The sequence below is a fragment of the Artibeus jamaicensis genome, unplaced genomic scaffold (genome assembly GCF_021234435.1).
Source record: "Artibeus jamaicensis isolate MK-2021 breed Jamaican fruit bat unplaced genomic scaffold, CSHL_Jam_final contig_1028, whole genome shotgun sequence".
NCBI lineage: Eukaryota > Metazoa > Chordata > Mammalia > Chiroptera > Phyllostomidae > Artibeus > Artibeus jamaicensis.
The window spans coordinates 299421-308901 of NW_026521201.1; positions in this window are offsets into that span (position 1 = coordinate 299421).

Here is a 9481-nt window from a genome sequence, read left to right on the forward strand (position 1 = left end):
AATCAATAAATACTGCGAAAGTCTTCAGTTATTTTTAACTATATACATCCCCAAACCCACCATAGATTAAAAAGTGCTAAAAAGTCAACAGTAGAATAGTAGTACTTTAAATGGTCCTTTATTCATGCAGAATGTTAATGGAGGAGCCAGGCCTGCAACACATTAAGAAGAAAGCTGAGCAGAGAATGTTGAGACTATGGAGCTGAGTAATTGAAGGTGGCACAGTAGAAATTTGCCCTTTTTGAAGACAGAAGCAGCAGATAGATACTGTGACACTTTTCTAGGGGAACTGAGCAAGAAACTTTGTAGATTTGGGTTCTCCAAGTTCTGCTCACCATTCAGAGCAGAACTTGGAGAACTGGGACAGCTGAAGAGTTTACCCTGGGGAATTCCTCAGCCGGGAGGAGTTAATTGGCTATGACTTATGAGTCAGGTTTGTCACTTCTTAAGATAGCATGCTATTAAAGGACTTTTAAAAGAATGAGATAGAGCCATATACCACTGGTTTGGGATTCCTTCCACACATTTTAAGTGAAGAGGACAAAGTAAAGAAAAATAAAATAAAAGTAGATCATGTTAAACATGCAGCATTTATTTGTATGTGTGTGTATGTGTGTACATACAAACACACACACACAAACATCAAAGGGTTATATATGCATAGGGAAGAGTCTAAGGTTAACATCAAATGTGTACTTCTCTGAGGGGTATGTTTGGAGAGGTGAGGATTTATTTATTTTATATAGTCCTGAATACTGGCTTTCCACCTAAAAGAAAGTTAGACAGCTACATCATATACAAAATCCACTTGAACTACATTGCTGAAAAACCAATAGAAAAAAGTCAGTTCATGCATAGATCTACAAGAGTAGAGATGGGTGACAAAACTTTCTTAAGTCAAGAAGATAAGCAACCATAAAAGATTCACACATATGACTAAAAAAGATATTTCAATATAAAAAGCATCACAAAGCAGATACAAATGATAGGTTAAAAAAATGGTGAGACATGGATTTCTGGCCAAGATGGAGGCATTGGTGGAAATACTGTACCTCCACGCACAACCAAAATTAAGGACAAAATTTTGTTTCTAAATATTTAGAAATAAAAACACAACAAGAACAGATAGAAAATTGAACTGCATGGAAGTCCTACCACCATTCATCCAAACCGGTAATAAGGGCAGAGTCAGAGGCTAGCGGAGAGGGGTTGCAGCAGGAAAAGACATTGGCTGCCAGACCCAAGAGCGCAGGTTGAGGGGGGGTGTGTGGCTAGGTGACCCTGAACTCGGGGAGGAAATGAGCAGAGGGTGCAAGGCGGTTGGCTGACAGAGGTCACACATTTGCATGCAGATAAACAAAATGAACAGTGAGACAGACCTCACAACCCAAGGCCCCAGCAATGGGAAATAAAGCCTAAAAGCACCAATTGGAAAAACTTGTGGAGGCTGAGGTGCTGGGAGAGACTCCCAGACTCACAGGAGAGTTTGTTGGAGAGACCCACAGGGTCCTAGAACGTACACAAGCCCACCCACCTGGGAACCAGCACCAGAAGGGCCCAATTTGCTTGTGGGAAGCGGTGGAAGGGACTGAAATACAGGCAGAGCAGAAGCCATTGTTCCCTCTCTGACCCCTCCCCCATATACAGGTTACAACCCAGCAACTGGGTTGCCCCGCCCTGGTGAACACCTAAGGCTCCGCTCCTCATACATAACAGGCTCAACCAGTCCAAAAAGTATGGCTCAAATGGAAGAACAAATCAAAGCCCCAGAGCCAATACTTTTAAGCGACCAAGAGATAGCTAACCTATCAGATGCATAGTTCAAAACACTGATGATCAGGATACTCACAGAACTGGTTGATTTTGTTTGCAAATTATAAAAATGAAGTTTACAATAAGTGAAATAAAGGAAAATGTACAGGGTACCAATAGTGATGGAAAGGAAACTGGGACTCAAATCAATGGAGTGGACCAGAAGAAAGAAAGAAACAACCAAACAGAAAAGAATGAAGAAACAAGAATTCAAAAAAAAACAAGGAGAGGCTTAGGAACCTCCAGGACATCTTTAAACATTCTAACATCCGAATTATAGGGATACCTGAAGGGGAAGAGGAACAGCAACAAGTGGAAAACTTATTTGAACAAATAATAAAGGAGAACTTCCCCAATCTGGCAAAGGAAACAGACTTCCAGGAAGTCCAGTAAGGTCAGAGAGTCCCAAAGAAGTTGCATCCAAGGAAGAACACACCAAGGAAGAACACACCAAGGCACACCGTAATTACATTGGCCAAGATTAAAGATAAGGAGAACAAAAGCAGCAAGAGAAAAGAAGACAGTTACCTACAAAGAAGTGCCCATAAGGCTATCAACTGATTTCTCAAGAGAAACCTTGCAGGCAAGAAGGGGCTAGAAGGAAGAATTCCAAGTCATGAAAGGCAAGGACCTACATCCAAGATTGCTCTACCCAGCAAAGCTATCATTTAGAATGGAAGGGTAGATAAAGTGCTTCCCAGATAAGGTCAAGTTAAAGGAGTTCATCATCACCAAGCCCTTATTATATGAAATGTGAAAGGGACTTATCTAAGAAAAAGAAGTTAAAAAATATGAACAGTGAAAGGACAGCAAACTCACAGTTATTAACTACCACACCTAAAACAAAAGCAAACTAAGTGGACAGCTAGAACAGGAGCAGAGCCACAGAAATGCAGATCACATGGAGGGTTAGCAACAGGGCAATGAAAGGAGAAGAGAGGGGGAGAAGGTACAGAAAATAAGTAGCATAGATGGTAGGTAGAAAATTGACAGGGGGAGGGCAAGAATAGTATGGAAAATATAGAAGCTAAAGAATTTATGACACATGGACATGAACTAAAGGGGGGGATGTGGGTGGGAGTGGGTACACAGGATGCAGGGGAATGAAGGGGGGAATAGAACAACTGCAATGGCATAATCAATAAAATATATTATTAAAAATGGTGAGATGTGTTAAAATAAGATATTAATAATATTAAATATATACTAAATAAAATTAAAATATCATAAATTAATATTTTACATAGAGCTACAAGTTGAAAAAATGAACAAGAGAAAAATAAGCAAAATATAGGAATTAGCAATTTATTAGAGACCAAAGAACAGGGATAATAAAATAGAATATATGCAATCCTACTATTAGTCAGAAAAATGCAAAACAAACAGTATGCCATTCATTACTTATCATATTGATGGATATTAAAAAGGTTAATGATGGCCCTGGCTGGTCTGGCTCAGTGGATTGAGTGATGACCTGTGAACCAAAGGATTGCTGGTTTGATTCTTAGTCAGGGCACATGCCTTGGTCAGGTCCCCAGAAGTGAATGCATGAGAGGCAATCACACATTGATGTATCTCTTCCTCTCATTCTACTTTCCTTCCCCTCTCTCTAAAAATAATTAAAATCTTTTTTAAAAAAGATTAATGATGTCCAGTGTTCATGTGGTTATAGGGAAAGGGCAATGCTCACACTTTATTAATAGAAGTACAATCAACTACATTCTTCTTGGCCAGTAACTGGTATAATTTATTCATTAAATATATCTTTACACTTTCACATCCCACTTCTGACAGTCTCTTGGTAGACCCCATGAAAAACAGAAGGCAGCATACTAACTGTGAAATTCTCATTCCTGAATGTTATCCTTTTCCAGAGTACAGCATCAGAGTTCAGTATAGAGTGATTTGCAGAAAACAGTGCTAAGTCAGAATAAGTTTAAAGCAGAGCTGATCACCTATGCTACTAAGAAATGGAGATAAATAGAATGGTCTACAGAGTGGACACTTAGAGGTTATCTATACAGCATTTCCAATCTAGGAAACTCATCACAGACTTCCTCATTTCTTTATTCTCCCACTTTTTTTTTTTTGGTAGAAAAAAAATTTAATTGTTGTTCAAGCACAGTTTTCTGCCTTTTACTGCCATCCCAGCCCACCCTCCAGCCCTCCCCTCCTCCCTCCCGTCCCCTGCCCCCTTGTTTTTGTCCATGTGTCCTTTATACTTGTTCCTGCAAACCTTTCCCCTTTTCCCCTGAAATTCCCTCCCCTGTCCCCTCTGGTCACTGTCAGCCTGTTGTGTATTTTAGTGTCTTTGCTTATATTTTGCTTGTTTGTTTGTTTTGCTGATTAAGTTCCTGTTAAAGGTGAGATCATATGGTATTTGTCTTTCACCACCTGGCTTATTTCACTCAGCATAATGCTTTCCAGTTCCATTCATGCTCTTGCAAAGGGTAGGAGCTTCTTCTTTCTTTCTGCTACATAGAATTCCATTGTGTAAATGCGCCATAGTTTTTTGACCCATTCATCCCATTTTTATCTACGGCTGCTCCATGACCAGATGCCTAAACTTGGCCAATGAGTCCACTCACTCAAATTTTGGGAGCTGGAAACACTAAAAAACAAGGTGGCCTCACCCATTATGTGTGTGTGTTGTATGTGTACATGCAAGTAAAATCTTAAAATCATTGGCAGCCATTTTTACTCTTACTGTATAAAGAAAACCAGAGAGAGAGAGAGAGAGAAACAGAGATGAAAGGCATAGAGAACATCCTGGTGACATTTAAGCTTCTTGTGTGAGTTGTTCCAGAGGGCTCTGCTGCATTCTGACTCTTCTTGTAACTTGGCTCTTCTCCCTCTCCCTCTTCCTCCCCCTCTCCCTCTCCCTCTCCCTCCCCCTCTCCCTCTCCTCTTCTTCCCCCTTCTTCTTTGCTAATTCTATGTTACTTCATTATCACACTGCCAAACACCACAAAATGCTGCAGTGGCTTGGCTGTTACAGCTACTTAAAATGTTTTTATTTTTAGTTGTATTTTTTAAATTGATATTCGTAATGGATTGTTTTTAAGGCAGAAACTACAAGAAATTATTATGCGGAAATACAGACTAATAAGGAATAACGATTTGACTGCATGAGTTGATATTCTTAATGGGTTGGCTTAGACAGAATGGACAAAGAGCTGGCATCTTTTGAGTTTCCTATTCACTAAAAGAGCCAAGTGGCAGGGGGACATATCCTGTATTGACATTACATAGACAAAGTACCAAGAATAGGTGGCTACTACATGGTTGTACCTAAAAAGATTTTCGGCTTCTGTCCTCTGCCTGAAGTGAGCAAATAGGGGGCAAGTGTTATATCCCAACATGATAAAAAACGTGGAAAAACGAATCTAACACATACACAACACACATGCACATCCATGTACAACCAAATAGGATATCAAGAGCTAATTCCTAAATAAAATTAAATTAAATTGTGAAGGAAGAAGGGAGAGGCAGAAAAGGAAGACTAGTAGAGGCAATGGCCCTTGCTAGTGACCTGCCTTTGGTCTATAAATAGCTTCTGGGGCTCTTTTATTTTGGGAATTTTGAGAGGCTTTTGAACTATTTGCATTTTTCCCCAGAAGAGTAATTTAGTTTATGGTCTTTTTAAAATACCTGGAAGAACATGTTTAACCTTTGGGGCTCTCTCTCAGGACAGGCGAGAGGATATAGCATTTGAGGCACTAGAAGGAAGACTGCTGAGCTACCTTCAAGGCAGACGCTGTTCTCTGTGGTGCTACTTCCTCTTCCCACTGCTGAAAGTGAACGAATATAAGGAGGTTAAAATAAGCTAAAAATTTAATAACAAAGTAATGAGATCATCAGAACCAGCAGATAGAATAAAAACAGGAGAGATCCAGGCCTAAATCAGAAATAACTAAAGTCAATGTGACCTGTCCTGAGCAGCAGACACAGCGTGCAGGCAGGCACGCTTCTTAACCAGGTTTGAGAACTGTCTTAAAGGCTTATTTTACCCATGGGTCTGAACAAGCTCATAAGCTGTTTGCAAGTTTTCTGTACTCTCCCTTGACCTCTAAGAAGTCACACGCGGACTTTGGAACTATAGAACCCTTGAATGGTCCCTTAAAAAGTGGGATTTCCAAACCAGTGATGACAAACAGCCCTCCTATTTTAGATTCTGTCCTTGGGAAATAATTATCTAGTCTACCCCGTTTCTCTGCATACAAATGTCATGTCTATAAATGACTTCTTCATGGTGTTAAAAGATACACTGAGGTATACAAAAAATTAATTTTTATTTGAGCAAAAATTGAATTGAATCTGGCAGCAACAAACAAAAAGTGGTTAGAAGTATTCCACTTATTGGAGGCAGGGGAAAGATTTCTAGAGAATAGGAGGGAACAAAGCAAAAATAAAAATTATTTGACCGACTATTGCTTATACATTGTTTGGGAAAAGCCTGGTTGGCTATTTGTGATTGGTTGTCCTAACACTTTGAGTTTTTATCCTTGAAGCATTTATTGACTTAGGTTTTGGTTTGCTTAGTGGGCTGTTAAGTTGTTACTACTACCTCAGTCTAATTGTTTCTTTGTTTAGTCAATTTAGCAATGGACACAGGAGGCAGGTGTCATGGAATTTTTAGCCTCTCTTAACTATCTCAGGGATGACCATTCGGACTGGAAATGTTGCAGCTTTTTCTCTGGACAACTTCTCTTTAGAATGTTGTAGGAAGCCAATTTACTACAGATCATGTATAAATGGTATCCCAGGAGACAGCTTTCTTTGACTGTAGATTCTAAAATTTTGCTCATCTACAAGCACATTTTAAAACAGCTTCATATTAAACTACTTAGAAATTGCTGATTACAAATATTAGTGATAACATTTCGATTACAGTTAGGTTTAGATTTTAAAAATGTTATCAGTTGGCATGATAGTATAACTAAAAAGTGTTGCATTAAGTAACATACATTTGGTGTTCACCTCTCTTCATAATAACTACAATTTCTTAGGATCTCAGAATGGCCAACTCTCAAAAAAGAGCGAGCCTGAATTCCCTTTCTCCAGGCTACCCCTTATACATTCTAAATCTTACTGGGTTGTAAGCCCTCAAAACAATGGAAATGACATTCAAATCAATTGTTCTGCCTTTGTGTTTCTTTGCTTTTTTGAAGAGAAGGTTAACATTCAGGTGTAAGTTACTTGCAGACTTTGGTCCTTCCTAAACGGTTGCCAGAGATCCTGGAGAATCTCTGCTGGAGAATCTCTGCTGAATCTATTGCTGGTAATTACCAGCAATATCTTCATTTAGTTGTGTGGCAGAATAAAAGACAAATCTAGATCCAAGGCAGGGGATAGATGAACTAGACCCACAGGACTTACTTTATTGAAAGACAAAAATCACGACTTCAAATCAGTGCGGAAAGGGGAAGAAAACATTCTCCAGACACGTGTTGTGTGGGGCCAGCAGTGGCTAACAGGCCCCATTTGGCTGACGGGGTCTGCTGCTGCCTGAGGGGAGCACGTAAGTGCTGCCTGGCATGAGGTGGGTTCCCCGGAGCCTTTGGCATTTCTCTCTGTGATCAGAGAATAAAGAAGATGCTCTTTAAATCTGTGAATGTCACTAAACTTGAGGACTAACTGTTTTATAGAAATAGGTTGGAATAAAGTGTCAAGTTGCCAGATAAAATATGGTATGCCCAGTTGAATTAGAATTGGATAAACAGCATTTTTTCTAGTATAAGTATGTCATATGCAATGGTTGGGACATGCTCATACTAAAATTATCTTTTGTTTATCTGAAGATTTAACTTTAACTAGGTGTGCCCTGTGCTTTTTATTGCTAAATCATCAATCCTAGGTAGGGGAGTCATGGACAAAAAAGTACCTGAACTGTGATGAAGAGAAGGTGTGTAGTTCAAGGTGGTTGCATAATTTTTTAGAACTCAAAATAATTCCATGAAACTGAAGAAATATTCAGACAGCAGCACAGTGAAGTTGGGTGAGAGGAGAATGTAAGGTAGAAAAGATGGTAAAACAATGAAAAACAGTTGTGAGCTCCTAAAGGGCAGTTTTCTTTTTAAACCATCTTTGTGTTCTCTGTTTGCAGTCTTTCACTTTAGTAGGTTAGCATTTTTTCTAATGAATGAACCCTTTCTTTAAAGGGGGATAAAGGTATCCTCCTTTCCAGTGCCCTCTGATGTTCTTAAAAATTATTGGCTTCTTTCGTAAGAAACTCGTAACACTTATGTATTTCTTAGGGAAAAGTTCAAAGAATTTATGTAATAAGACTATAGCCAAATTTGGGTGGGACCACAGCCGTTAAATAGTGGTCACCCAGTCCACGAAACTCAGGGATGCAAATTAGCTACTTGAGATAAAGCTGCTCCCAAAATAACTTTCAAAACACCCTAAGATTTTTCTAGAAAGGAGAAAGAGTTCAATTAATGATATAATCAGAAGAGATTCACCTTGAAAAAAAATTCAGAGAGCAGTCGTCCCATAATCCTATGGGCAAGCTTTGTAACTGCCCTGTTGTTATTTTTGGGATCACCCTGTTATTAGTTCCCTATAGTGTTTTCCCATAGTGACTGACAGACAAACCCCCAAAATAAGAAGGGGTCAGTGGGTCTGTAGAGTGAGAGCATGGAAGAGCACACTCAGAAGCCAGCCTGCCATGGAAAGAGAGAAGTGTGATTGCCAGCCCAGCCCCCACCTCATTTTGATCCAATAGAGAATGAATCAGAGTATTAACAAGGTGTGAAAATGGGCATGGTTCCTGGGAAAGGGAGATAAGAATCTAAACACACACTGGACAATTTACAAATTTTATTTATGTATTCTTTTTATGAGAAGGCCAAAACCTTTTATCATATTTTAACGTGATCTTAGATATCACTGTGACTGAAGGTTGGACAGGTAAAGGTGGGCTTTGAAAAATAGTTGTGAAAACTTCTACTTGCTCTTGGAAAAAATAAGACATCATTGTTGCATTTTTTACAGCAGACATATTCATTCCTTCCTATTTTCTAATCTTAAATCAACGAAATGTTAACTTAAGTTTTAAATATATCAGTGCTTATTGAACCACTTTGAACATATCTGTGTTCTAATGGCCTATTCAGAGTGTATAGTGAAGGGAAGCAGAAGGATAATGAAAAAGTTTACCCACTTCACAATTTCCTAAGTTCAGCCCCTTCTCTTTAACAACCTCAGAGTAATAATTATCCTTTAATGTACAATGGATACAATAGCGACCAGGGCTTTCTGAAAGCAAAGCCATCTTCGATAGAGCTGTCAGAGCCTCCTTCTAGGGTGACATGGCTTAAGCCAGCACCTGCCAGCAGAAGTAGTTGTCATAAAAATATAATAGGAGCCTTGTGACACACCTTGTACATGTGATTTTCTGTCTGAGGACAAAGTCTCTATGACAGAAAACATAACACCTACACTCACCAAGAGTCTAGGTGGGGTGGGGAAGTGGAGGCGAACTTCGCAGAGAGGAGAGATAACACATTTGTCACATCCCAAGTGCTGAAAATAAGTGTTCTTGCACCTCTGAAGTTATTCTCACAAAATGAGGTGCAATGACAAGTTAACATCAAGGTTTCAGTTACCACTTAGCTCCAAGGGAGTATTTTAAACCATTATATTTATGAAATTAGATTTG